We start from the raw sequence: 14,196 nt of genomic DNA, 5'->3' as shown, positions 1-14,196 counted from the left end.
TTAAGGAACACCGCTGAAACCACTTGATCCACGAGGCCTCTTGGACTCCCTCTTTCCTCGCTTCTGGCTGCAAACCATCTCTATCTGCCGAGCAATGTGAATTACCTCATCAAAAGTAGCACCAGATACCCTATCCCGAGTCATACGTAACCGCAACTAATATGTGAGGCCATCAATGAACCTCCTAATCCTCTCCCTATCAGTAGGAACCAACCAAACTACGTGACAAGCCAACTCAGAAAACCTCATCTCGTACTGGGTCACAAATATGCCATCCTGCTGAAGCTTCTCAAATTGTCTGCGTAGCTCCTCCCTACAAGATTGCGGCACGAACTTCTCCAAAAAAAGAATAGACAACTCCTGCCATATAAGTGGTAATGCACCAACTGGCCTGCGCCTCTCATAATCCTCCCACCATCTGAAGGCAGCCCCATAAAACTGCAAAGTAGTGAACGAGACCCCATAGGTCTCTAGAATACACGTTGTCTGAAGCATCCACTAGCACATATCCAAAAAACCTGAGAATCCTGTGACTCAGCACCGCTAAATAATAGAGGTCGAAGCCTCCTAAATCTCTCAAGTATCCTCTCCCTCGGTATCTGAAGTCCCTGCAATACCTGCTCTACAGTACGGGCAACAGGGGTATGAGTACCTCCCCCGGCCTGAGAATTGCCTGGTGCGGACTGAGCCAAAACTACCTGATCAAGGCCTGTGCAAACAGTCAATATCTGTGCTAGAGCCTCGTGAAGGCCAGGAATCACAACCGGTGCCTAAGCTGGTCCCGCCGGCTCAACTATATCTGGAATCTGCTTCAGAGCTAGAGCAACTGGTGGTGCTACAAGTGCTACTCCAACTGCTGTACGAGCTACACCTCAGCCTCTACCTCGGCCCCGAACTCTCGCGGCCCTAACTAGTGGCACTAGTGGCCGATCATCCGATCCGGTAGTACGTATCATCACTATCTGTGAGAGAATATAATAACCGAAATATAGTTTCCAAAATCAACAAAATCACATGACAGAATACAAGAAAGTAAAATTTTCCTAAGGGTTCGGCAGCCTCTCGAACATAAGTATAGACATCTCTGTACCGATCCGCAAGACTCTACTAAACCTTCTCATGAATCGTGAGACCTATGTAACATAGGCTCTGATACCAACTTCTCACGACCCAAAATCCTAACCTGTTGTGATGGAGCCTATCGTGGTACTAGGCAAGTCGACAATCTCGATAAACCACAATTTCCTTTAAGTTTGAAAACATAATACACAAATTTAATAGACAAACCTTGCGCATACTGATATAAAATACACTCCCAAAACCCGGTGTCACTGAATACATGAGCATCTAAATGATAACATAGTCTGACTGATAAAAACACTATCTAGAAAATATACAGTATAATTAACTGAAAGAAAATAGAGACAAGGTTTGCGAAACACTGAAAGCTACTTCGGAATCTCCGAAAAATTAATCGCGCCAAGAAAATCAACATCCACTATGTCCAGGAACACCTGGATCTATACACGAAGTGCAGGGTGTAGTATGAGTATAACCAACTCAGTAATTAACAATACTAAATAAAGAACTAAAAGTAGTGACGACCTTCACAGCTAAATCCAGCTACAGTAATTTCTAACATAATAAAGAAGGCATGCTTTAAAGTTCAACAATTAATGCCCAAACAGAAATTTCATATCAAGTTCAACTAAAACAGAAGATAATATCTCTCAGAATTTCTTAAAACAGTGATATATGACAGTTGAAGTGCAACAATAATGAAATCAATGCATCCTCTCAGATCCACAGTCACTCAGTCCTCCCATTCACTCCAACCTCACAATCACTCTTTCCTCAGAGTCACTCATTCCTCTCAATCACTCAGCACTCGGCACTCGTCATTCGCACTCAGTATGTACCTACGCTCACCGGCGGTGTGTACAGACTCCAGAGGGGCTCCTTCAGCCCAAGCGCTATAACAAGCCAATCATGGCATAAATCAATAAAACATGCTGTGGTGTGCAACCCGATCCCATAATATCCTCACAATCAAGCCCTCGGCCTCACTCAGTCATCAACCTCTTGAATCTCTCGGGCTCTCAGAAATCATGATAAGCAGCCAAATCAACGATGATATGATGCATCAATAATGAATAATAGAGACTGAGAAGTAATGTGCAAGTAAAACTGCGACTGAATACAAAATAGCAATTTACCAGATAGTTCAACATGTATACGACCTATGTGGGTCCCTACAGTGTCAACACATGGTTTAAACATGATTTATAGTTCGATTTCTCTAATACGTGAATAATGTACGGATATCAACAGATTATTCAACTACGCAGTTCCATGAAATTGATCAAGTCACAATTCCTACAGTGCACGCCCACACGCCGGTCACCTAGCATGCACGTCACCTCAAAACCAATTATATAACACATAATCCAGGGTTTCATACCCTTAGGACCAAATATAGAACTGTAAATTATCTCAACCCGTGAAATTATTTATTCCGCTATGCCCTTGCCTCGCGTATCGGCCTCTGAACGCCTCGAATCTAATCACAATTAATTCGATTCAGTCAATACAAATTATAGGAATTAATTTCATATGAAAATAAAAATTTTCCAACAAAAATTGAAATTGCACTCAAATATCGCTCGTGGGGCCCATGTCTCCAAACCCGACAAAAGTTACAAAATATGAACGCCCATTCAACCACACGTACAACAATACAAATTTTACCAAAATCCGACATCAACTCTACCTTTAAATCTTAAATTCTAATTTTGAAATCCCTAGGCCCAAATCCTCTAATTTCGCCTCAAAAACATGTAATCTAGTCGAATTACTCAATGATAATCCAATATTATTGACTAACAATGATTACAAGTGACTTACCTCAAGATTTTCCGTGATTTCTCGCTCAAATATCGCCTCAACCCGTGTTGGAAATGTTAGAAATCAAGCCAAAATCGCGAACCCTTGTTTTTAACATTCTGTCCAGGCTTACCGCACCTGCGACCACATATCCGCACCTGCGGAACTGCTTCTGCGGAAGCCACTTAATTTCCCAAGGCCCGCATCTGTGTTCCTTGTCCAGCACCTATGGCGCCGCTTCTGCGGCCTTCCATCCGTTTCTATAGAAACAGGCCTCTCCCTCAACTCCGCATCTACGGAGCCTCGCTCGCACCTACGAGCTCGCGAATGCAGTCAACCCCTCGCACCTGCGCCTTGCCCAGGACAGACCATATCCGCTTCTACGTAAAATGATCCACATCTGCGGCATCGCACCTGCGGCCAATCCCTCGAAGGTGCGATCACACCAGAAGACAGAAATTTCCAGATTTCTTCCGAGTCTAAATTTGATCCGTTAACCATTTGAAACTCACCCGAGACCCTGGGACCTCAACCAAATATACCAACAAGTCCTAAAATATCATACGAACTTAGTTGAATCCTCAAATCACATCAAACAACACTAAAACCATGAATCACACCCGAATTCAAGCTTAATAAAACTAAGAATTTTCAACCTCTATATTCGATGTCGAAACCTATCAAATCAAGTCTGATTAGCCTCAAATATTGCATACAAGTCATAAATGACATAACAGACCTATTCCAATTTCTAGAAACAGATTCATTTATATATAAGTCAACATCCGTTCAACTATTTTAACTTAAGCTTTAAACCTTGGAACTAATGTTCCAATTCATTCCAAAACCTCTCCGGACCCTAACTACTTACCCCGACAAGTCACATAACAACTATAAAGCACAAATTGAGCAATAAATAGGGGAACAAGGTTGTAATACTCAAAATAACCGGTTGGGTCGTTACACTTAGAAACTGTCAAAGGGAAAAAAGAAGCCTTATATTATATATATAGTCTTTACAAAGGCCAAACGGCCTTGGAAAAAAAGTATAAAAGTATAAAAACACAAAAAACAAAGAAAAAAGGAAAATACAAGGAACTTAAACGGCCTGATCTTCACCGGAGCCTGCCTCATCGCCAGGGTCTTAGGAGTCCCCTCCACCCTTGGATCCGCTTAAACTCTCGGAGTCTTCTTCATCCTCAGGATACGCCAATTTCTTGTCCTCGGGTTCGTGTCACTTAGCACTCTCGTTCTCAGCCGATAAGTCGAAACCCCGAGCATGAATTTCCTCGAGGGCCTCTCTTCAGTATTGCCGCTTCGCGTGCTTAACGACGTCTTTCATTCGATCCTGGGCCGCCTCGCCATTGGCCTTATATTGAGCTACTATCTTGTCGGCATCGGCTTTGATCACCGCAACCGCCGATTTGTCCATTTCTAGCTCTTTGGCAAGAATTTCTCGATCGAAGACGGTCGAGCTTAGCTGAGACCAGAGCTCCTCAACCTTTTGGGCCCATACAATGGGAACGAGCCTCCCAACGGCCCTTCAAGAGCTTGCACCATGAGCGCTCGGAGTAGGGCATCTATGATATGATACCCTCAACCCACTCCTTGAGTCGAGAAATGACATTCGGGACCCGAGCGATGGTTGCACCACCATAAAACACTGATAAGAAAGAAGGAAATAAGTATAAAATCGACTTTCAAAAATAAAATTATACTTACATGATATATTTTACTTCTCGGGAATGGCATGCGCTCAGCTGGGATCAGGTCCGAAGTCCTAACTCGGACAAAACGGCCTTGCCAGCCTCAATCCCAATCTTCATTACTGCTCTAGAATGCGGCTTTGCTGGCCCGGCGCACGAGCTTTATCAGTCCTCCCAGAAGATTCGGGGATTGTACAAGCGTAGAAGATGGTCGACGATGAGACAGCACCCATCGATTCTGCTCACAAAGAACCGTAGGAGGATTACGATCCTCTAGAGAAAAAGATGAATCTGACCAAGGCATACCTCGTACCTCTTACAGAAATCTATGATGACCGGGTCCATCAGGCCCAATGTAAAGGGATAAGTGTAAACACTTTGGTATCCCTCGACATGGGTGGTAATGGCTTCATCGAGGTCAGGGATCACTATGCCCTTACCGTCCCAGTTGAAGTCTTTTCGGACCCTAGGGAGGACTTCTTCAATGATCAAGTATATATACCTCGAGACCTCCTCATACCGTCCTTGTACGGAGGAAGGTTTTTCAACCTTGAAATCGGCGTTGACCGAGCATCCTCCGGGGATGAACCATTTCAAAGGGGGGTCCGACACTGGTTCATCGATGGCAGTACGCGAAACAATCTCCTCGGCCTCAGTAGCCGACCGTGAAGTAGAAGGGGTTTCTTTCTGGGGAACGGTTTTGGAAGTCTTTGTCATTTCTTTAAAAGATTAAGGAAAAATGGAGAAAGAAAGGAAGTTGAAGGATTGTACTTGTTGGCTTGAGATGAAGATAAACAAGACTTCTTGCAGAGGATCTCAGATAACTGGAGTGAAAGTGCTAGAATATATTGAAATCTTAATGGTACGAGGGTAGAAGGTTTGAATTTAAAGTTAAAATGAGTAAAAGAGGAGGTATTTATATTATTTCAGCGACGGTTCGCATCCAGGAATGGCCGACCGACGGCTTACATGCTTTTAATGCCACCGGGACATGACTAACGAGACGTTTCAGTTGTTTTGTTGTTTTTGTTACTGTGTATCAAAGTGAGGATCAAAAGCTCATGTTATTTCTCATCGTCTACTCTCTAAAAAATAAGGGGACTATCTGTATACGGTTGAAATAGAGCTCGTGGAGCATCCTAGCCTCCGACATAATGAGCCAGGCTCGAGACATGACAATAGAGGACTGAAGATCGACCACGAAATCCCACCAGGCTAGAACTCGGAGACATAAGTCCTGCCTTCGAGAATATCGGGATCATAATCTCGGAATCGGTTTTAGCCTCAAACGATTTTGAAGAAACATTGTCAGCATAGCCAACGAAAGACCGAAATATCCGTGACTGGCCGAATATTACAGCGGGAATTTCTGCACGTACCAATAAAGAATCGGCAATAAATAAATCAAAAGATTTTTTATCTTTTATAGAATTGTACCTAAAGTAGGACTCATCCACTATATAAATGGGATCTGATAATTCATAAAGTATGTTGTAACACGCATTCCAAAGCAATATATCATTATTTTTCTATTATTAGTTATTCTGCTTTCGTTCATCAGTGCTTGTTGTTACGAGCCCAAATCGAGGGCAAATATTTCACTAAGGCTTAAATCGTCTTTCTCGTGTGGTTTGAACTTAATTTATCCTTATTTATTTAATTTATCTTTATTTACTGCTTTGTGTCAAATAAATCCGTGTATCCTCAAAATCACTCACGAATTTAATTGTCATTCAATTTTGAGGGTAAACAAATATAAAATTTTTGCAACAACTAGCAATTAGTGAATAATGGTCAACCATAAATAAAAATGCATAGATTTAAGTTGTATACCCTGTTAATGTAGTTTAGCCCAACACAACAGGTTTTTTCTGACTATCCTTTTGATTATCAGATTACTAATTAATGTTTATCTAAGAGTTGTACTTCTAAAATCTTATAAATATTCTGATTGCATAAATAATACACTATTAGTACAAAAAATTTAAACTCAAAAGTGAAAGGGTTAACAAATACAAAGTATACTAGTACTATCTTCAAAACGTTGACAAAACCATTAGACTGTATGATGCATGGGCATGCCCCTAGCTTAGATCAATAATAGAAAAAGAAAATAATTTAAGATAATTATACATGAATCTTGGACAAGAATTCCAACAAAAACCAACGGTTAAGGACCAAGTTAAGAAAAGAATAATTTGAAGAAATCGAGTGTGTGAAAGAATGCTAACTAGTAAAAGATGCAAAAGCTATTGGAAAGATAAGCCTTTTGCAACTTGCATGGTACGTGCATGCACAAAACAATCACATATATATATATATGGACGCTAGTAGTTGACTGTGGGATAGCCACGATAAATATTAGACTCTTTCTCAAACACAATATATACCTCGTCGAGTTCAAAAGATGATCTCTATACGAATAGCAACACGGACTAAATACCCTGTCAAAGCCAGGGAACTTACGCCAAAGAGTCTTGAAAAATGATGAAGTCTTAAACTTAGTTATAATGGAGAAGTTGATGAAATTTGCACCTTCTACACTCTTGTAAGTCCTCTAATTTAGTGTTTTCAGTTCTCTAAGTTTCTTTGAAGTACATCATCTTTAATTCATTGCTTTAGGCAGCATTTTGTTTCAATTTATAAACTCTAGGTTATGGTGGTATGGGCTTAGCCGAAATGATCCAAATCTAAGATAATATATCCACTGGTCAGTATATATAATTTTCTTGCTCATGAATTTCCTTGTTTTCTCTATTTGTGTACTTGGAATAGAGAACCGTTGCATGATAATATTGTATTCTTTTTCCTCAACTGTTCTGTATGCTTTTTCTTGAAGTAACTCTTACCTTAGAGAAACTACTAAAAGAAGCAATAACCCTTTGACTTGGAAGAGAGATGATGTAACATTCTTGCATATCTTAATCAGGTTTTCTTAGTTTATGTTAATGGTGTGGGTTGCACGCATCTCTATTACTACTCGATACCTGTTATATCTCACCAATCAGCATGGACACTAATCGAGTAACTCTATCCGAAGCTTAAGCACAAGGAGAGTAATCACCTACCAATTTTTATTTTTGCTAGGATTTAGACTCTGAATGATTTCTCATTATTGACCGTTAAGCCACGTTCTTAAGTGCTAAATTTTAATTAGCTAAAACCTTGAGTGTTGAATGATTTTGGGCTAACTACTAACGTTTCAATGTTTTTTATTGGGAAAAAGATAAGGCTACGAATTGCAGATGAGTAAAATATACACGGGCACATTAAGTGCCTTGGCATCGGGTGCATTCGAACCCAATATATTTGACGCAAAATATTAATTCTTATGTAAAAACCTACAAAAATTTTAATAAATATAAGATCTAAACTCATAATTTTAAAAGTACAATGAGTTTCGTACTAAGAAGGCCGAATCAATCAAATTATAATTATGAATCCGCATCTGAATTTATGTACCAAAATTAATGTAAAATGCTTAGAGAATTTTAAGCATATATCTGGTTCATATATATCTGCATAATCTGGTTCATTGGTTGACCAGTAGTGATATCATTGGTTTGAGCTTGTCCAGTAGTCGCTGCTGAATTTTAAGGAATCATTTTAGATTGGTACTGCTCCAACCTAATGCCAAAAGATTGTGGGGTGCCCTATAACTTTGCAGTTTTTATCTATGAAAAGTTACTGAGCAGACGTTACCTTTGGTTTGTGTGTGTTTGGGGGGGGGGGGTTAACCTTTTGTTATACTAAAGAATTAATGAAAGTAATTGGTTTTTTTATTCATTAAAATGTTCATGAAAATAATAAAATAGGATTGACGGGTTGACCCAAAAAATAGATTTTTTTCCGTTTTGATTATTTAATATCTGAAATTCATTGATCCAATTAATTTAGTTTTGCATCAATTAGACATACGCAAAATACTCCCTAATAAAAGATTCTCCATTCACGAAACAGGAACATGGAAACTTCTAAATAATGAAAGGATTGTTATGTAGGGATTAATTATTTGAATTCCTTTATTTAGTTACTCTTTTTTATGTATAGCTAATACATATATTTTTATTTCACATTTTATCCCTCACAAAATAATACGCATATTTCAATATACTTTATGTGGGATATTGACAGTTTGGGACTTAATAAAGACAGCCAAATGCTGTATTAAATTATGCAATTTTTTTTTTTTTTTTACAATTAACCATACATGGAATTATGCAAAATTTATGTTGGAATATATTTTTTGTTAGTGTGGTAAACCAAAAGACTTTAGGGTCGTTTGGTTGGAAAATAAGTTATCTCATGATTAATTATATCGGAATTAATTATTTTGGAATTAGTTATCTCACCCTCCCATAAGGATAAAAAATACTATCATCCCGGAATAACTAATCTTGAAATTAGTTATACCACAATTTTATGCCAACTAAATATAAAAATAAATTCATCTCAAATTTAATTTTGAGATTAATTATTCATTATGGCCAGTACTTTGTTAATGTATATATGCTTTCAGTGGACCATGGACTTGTTGGTACGGATATTCGAGCAAGCACAAAGATTTAGTGAGTTCTCTTTCTTTAGGAATTATCATCTTTTCATAAATTTTGTCGATTTGTTTTTATCTTCAAAAGTCAGCTCCAAATTCTTATACTTATCGGAGCATATACATTTTTCACATCTTTCTTGTACGACACAAGGAATCTTTATAGGAAAAAAGAAGAAAAGTATGGCAGTTGGTTAAGAATATATGCTTTTGGTAAGCATTACAACTCTACGAATTATTTTAAGATTTGACTTATATATATTGTCAGCTTAAATTTTTTTTACATTATTACAAGTCGTCTGTTAGAACGTATAAGAACAATACTGAATAGGATGAATGATAATGCTGAGATTAGTAACACTGAGATTGATTATGATGGAATTAGTTATACTGAGATTATTTCTTATCGACTGTTCGGTTTGGTGTATTAAAGGTATTGAAAGGGTAATTCTATCTTTATATATGCTTATCCATGTATTAAAAAAACTATAGTATTGCTAATGATTTGCTATGTATAAAAATAATACTAAATATGATGTATAACTAATGCAAGTATTAATTATATATTAGTTGAAAAACACTATCAAAAAATGAATTAATAATACCGAAGTTAATATATGTATTATTTTTCCTAATATATTCTATCAAACAACCCCTTAATGTATTTTAACTAGTTGTAGCAGGTACCTTATTCTTCATACTGCTAATCAACTCACTTATTATGAAAAAATATTTATAGTTAGTATCTTTTAAGTGACCTAATAATATAAAAAAATATGATTAGTATATAAAAATTAAACTTCTTAAACAACTAACAAAATTTCAGCTGCCATAGACAAGAAAACGACATTGATTCTATTGTGAACCTAGTCCTAATAATCTAAGAATATAAAGGTTTGAAAATATCATAATCATGGACCATATTGAAGTAGCATTCTTCACAAGAGACACAGAAAATTCTCATCCGAAACTTTTACCTTAATAGTGAAACCAACCCACAAATATATTGTTCTCATACTTTACATTGGATTCCCCATTACAACTTTGCATAATTATTTAGGAATCCAGCAGTCAATGTTGCAATCATGTGACTATACTATGAACCACTTGTATTTTGCTATCATGTGATGGTCCAATATCTCATAAAAATTGCTATCATGTGATGGTCCAATATCTCATAAAATTAATACTCTCCCTGTTTCAAATTAGACGAGATACTTTCATTTTTAGTCCGTTTCAAAATAAATGAAATATTTTTAAATTTGGAAATAATTTAACTTTAAACTCTTTATTTTACCCATTTTACCCTTAATGAGAAGCTTTTGTAACCACACAAATGACATGACCCCACAAAGCTTTTACCCCCTTAAACTTTTAAGATCACAAGTTTTAAAAGTCCTTTTTTTTCTTAAACTCTGTGCCGAGTCAAACTATCTCATCTAAATTAAAACAGAGGGAGTATTCAGTAAAACCTTTAGCGATGCCGGATACTATAGCAAATACTCAATTGCTGGTAAAGGTTTTTGCAATAACATTTTTTGGCCGTTAAGACCATTTTTTGTTGTAATGTGTGAGTATTATTCTTTTTTTTTTTTTTCATGTTTTCCTCTTAATTTTTTTTTTTTTGTATTTTACTAAATCCCTGATTAGGCATACATAATATTTCAGCATTAGCAAGTACTGAGAAAACTTCTTGGAGAGAGAGCAAAGCTTTAGTAATGAATGGAACATGTAGAGTACTATTTAATGTGAACATTTTGTGAGAAGAAGGGAGAAGAATTGTACCAATTATGTGTCATATGGTTAAAACTGCTAAAAACAATTTCGCTAGGAAACTCATCACTAATTTTATCGCTTAATAATTCGTAACTAATAGATTTTTTTTTATAGTTCGACACTAATTCGCTGTGAAATCAACGAATTTTGCTATTTAGCGGCAAAATTTGTCTGTCACTAATTATTGTTTATTTTTGTTTAGTGAGCAATATTTCCATTACCTGCAAGTAATTGATCAGTGCCCTTGTATTCTTCAACTTGTTTCTTCCCTAACTTTTTAATCTTTCACTCTCTCATTTCTCCCAGGCGATTCTCATATGTTTTGATCAATTACTTTGCAGCGTAGGTATTTCAAGCACAATAATTTCTCAAGTCTTATTCGCCAGGTATGTGTGTATTCATGTAAGTATTTTCACTACAAACTCATATCTAATTTTGGTATCCTTGTCTAGATTATGAGTACATGTTAACTTTATGTATACGGTCGAAATAGATTTCGGCCTTCGCACGTCCGATCGAGTTCGAACGATAGTCGATCGAACTGAGACTCCAAAGATGGAACAAACAAGCCTCGAACCCGAGGGGCCGATCCATGTCGAGTTGGATATCGTTTCGAGCGCTAGTCCAAATCGAACTATGACACAGAGTAAAGCTATCATCCAGAGACCAACCAACATTGACCCCGAATCAATTTGAGAGCTCGAGCCAAGATCGAGAATTCGAGTCAGAATCGAGCTCAAACCAAGATCGAAGGCTCAAGGCAAGATCGAGCTCCCAGCTGTTACAATCCCACTAGCGAGAATCTTGGTAGAAATTGTGGAAAAGCTGGTTTATCATGGGTCTTCCACTGAGTATTTTTTATTCTCTCTATTATAAAGGGCATGGTTATCATTTATAAAAGACAAGTTTTTTTGAGGCTTATATTGTAATAAAAATGCTATATTCTTCCACAGTAAAGAATTGTTCTTTCAGATTTCTTAAATTGATTCTATTTGTTGAGTCCTAAGATTTATTGTTCCTTACAACCTTATCTACTTCGCATTCTTTCCAATCCATATTTATATTTCTATTTATCCTTATAATTTGTATTAAGTTACGTCACATATCCTTGGAACTGCGTATAAATTCAACTCTATCCATTTTTCGGGTAAACAGTTTGGCGCCCACCGTGGGGCCAAGGATAACATCGGTTATTTGATACGAATCTAAAAAAAATACGCCATTGTGTTTTGCGCTTATTTTCAAAAGCACCTTGAATTTCGGATCAGCTACGAATAACCATCAATCAAATGGCTTCACCGATCGACAATGGGGCAGGTCTTCAAGACGAAAACAACAACTTGACACCCAGTACTGAAAGACCACTTGTGAACACCGTTGGAGCTCGAATCGGAGCGCCGATTGATATCAATTCGCATATAGCAATTGAGGCAAACCTACATGCTGAACCCGAGAATAGCATCCATGGTGGAACTCGGTCTGCGGTTCGAGACACTCATAACGTCGAGGAAAACGGTGTTAGTTTGTGTATGATTTTCGAAATGTTGCAAGCCCAACAGGCAGCAATAGCCCAGTTGTAGAGCCAAACCCAGCTACAAAGAAGGCCGGAGCCCAATCCACCCCAAGAAATTACTCATGGAACGGAACCAGCCATTATGAAGTCAAATGAGCAAGAATCGGGGACTACTCCTGAAATTGCTAAATTACTCGAGGAACTCACAAATCGAGTCGAAGCCAATGATAAAAAAAGTAGAAACTTATAATTCTAGGGTCGATCAGATCCTGAAAGCTCCACCAATGATAAAATGATTGGATTCAAAAATATTCGTGCAAAAACCCTTTTCCTCGAGCGTAGCTCCGAAACCAATCTCCAAAACATTTTGTATGCCAGAAATTCCCAAATATAACGGAACGACCGATCCCAACGAGCATGTCATATCTTACACATGTGCCATCAAGGGCAATGATTTTGAAGATGATGAAATCGAATCCGTATTGCTGAAAAAATTCGGAGAGACCCTCTCGAAGGGGGCGATGATTTGGTATCACAACCTACCGCCAAACTCCATCGACTCGTTCGCCATGTTAGCAGATTCTTTTGTGAAAGCACATACCGGCACCATAAAATTCACAACAAGTAAGTCAGACCTCTTCAAGGTAAGACAAAAGGATAACGAGATGCTGAGGGAATTCGTATCTCGTTTTCAAATGGAACGAATGGACCTGCCACCTGTCACAGATGACTAGGCCGTACAGGCTTTCACTCAAGGTTTGAACGAGCGAAGTTCGATGGCTTCACGCTGATTAAAGTATAACCTGATCGAATACGCAGCCATCACATGGGCCGACATGCACAATCGGTACCAATCGAAAATTAGGGTCGAAGATGATCAATTGGGGTCTGAATCCGATGTTCGAGGGGTTACTAATCGGGAATGAGGTCTGATTGGAGATCGATACCGACCATACATCGGAAGCCACAGAGTCAGTGAATCGAGACATAACCTCAGGCAAAATAACAAAAGAAGCGATCGAAGTCATGGCTCCTGAGGGCTGATAAACAGAAGCAGTTTCGATAGGCCTGCCGAATCTAAGGAAGCACCTCGGTTATAGGAATATAATTTCAGCATTGATGCATCTGCCATCATATCAACTATCGGACGCATCAAAGACACTAAATGGCCTCGACCCATGCAGACCGATCCTGCCTAGAGGAATCCCAATCAAACATGCGAATATCATGGCACCCATGGCCACAGAACGGAAGATTGCGGGCAAATAAGAGAGGAAGTAGCCCGGTTATTTAACGAAGGGCACCTTCAGGAATTTCTGAGAGATAGGGCGAAGAACCATTTTAAAAACAAGGATTTCGGCAAGCAAAACGAGCAAGAAGAACCGCAGCACGTCATTCACATGATTATCGGTTGCGCCGATACCCCTCAGTGACCAGTGCTTAAACGCACTAAAATATCGATTGTAAGGGAAAAGCGATCTCGAACTCAAAATTACGCACCCATAGGGACTTTGTCCTTCGGTGATGAAGATGCATAAGGAGTCATTCAACCTCATAACGATGCATTGGTAATATCCGTACTCATGAATAAAACTAAAGTTAAACGTGTGTTGATCGATCCAGGTAGCTCGGCCAACATCATCAGATTGAAGGTCGTAGAACAACTCGGCCTGCAGGACCAGATCGTACCCGCAACTCTGGTTCTAAATGGATTCAATATGGCATGTGAAACAACCAAAGGGGAGATAATCCTACCGATAAACATTGCC

At 38.4% G+C, this 14,196-nt stretch overlaps 1 long non-coding RNA gene across 2 annotated transcripts; it reads left to right on the top strand.

Annotated features, from left to right (window-relative positions):
* The first annotated feature begins 6,943 nt into the window (after positions 1-6,943).
* Positions 6,944-11,857, top strand: LOC142167817 (uncharacterized). 2 transcript variants are annotated; one of them, XR_012697958.1, is made up of 4 exons: positions 6,944-7,137; positions 9,109-9,157; positions 9,293-9,351; positions 11,256-11,857. It is a non-coding gene; the product is annotated as an uncharacterized LOC142167817 (long non-coding RNA). The 2 variants fall into 2 exon arrangements; XR_012697957.1 differs by lacking the exon at positions 9,293-9,351.
* Positions 11,858-14,196: the final 2,339 nt, after the last annotated feature.

The sequence above is a fragment of the Nicotiana tabacum genome, chromosome 13, assembly GCF_000715075.1.
Source record: "Nicotiana tabacum cultivar K326 chromosome 13, ASM71507v2, whole genome shotgun sequence".
Taxonomy (NCBI): Eukaryota; Viridiplantae; Streptophyta; class Magnoliopsida; order Solanales; family Solanaceae; genus Nicotiana; species Nicotiana tabacum.
The sequence above is the reverse complement of the archived record's forward strand: the minus strand, read 5'-3'. Positions and strand labels throughout refer to the sequence as shown.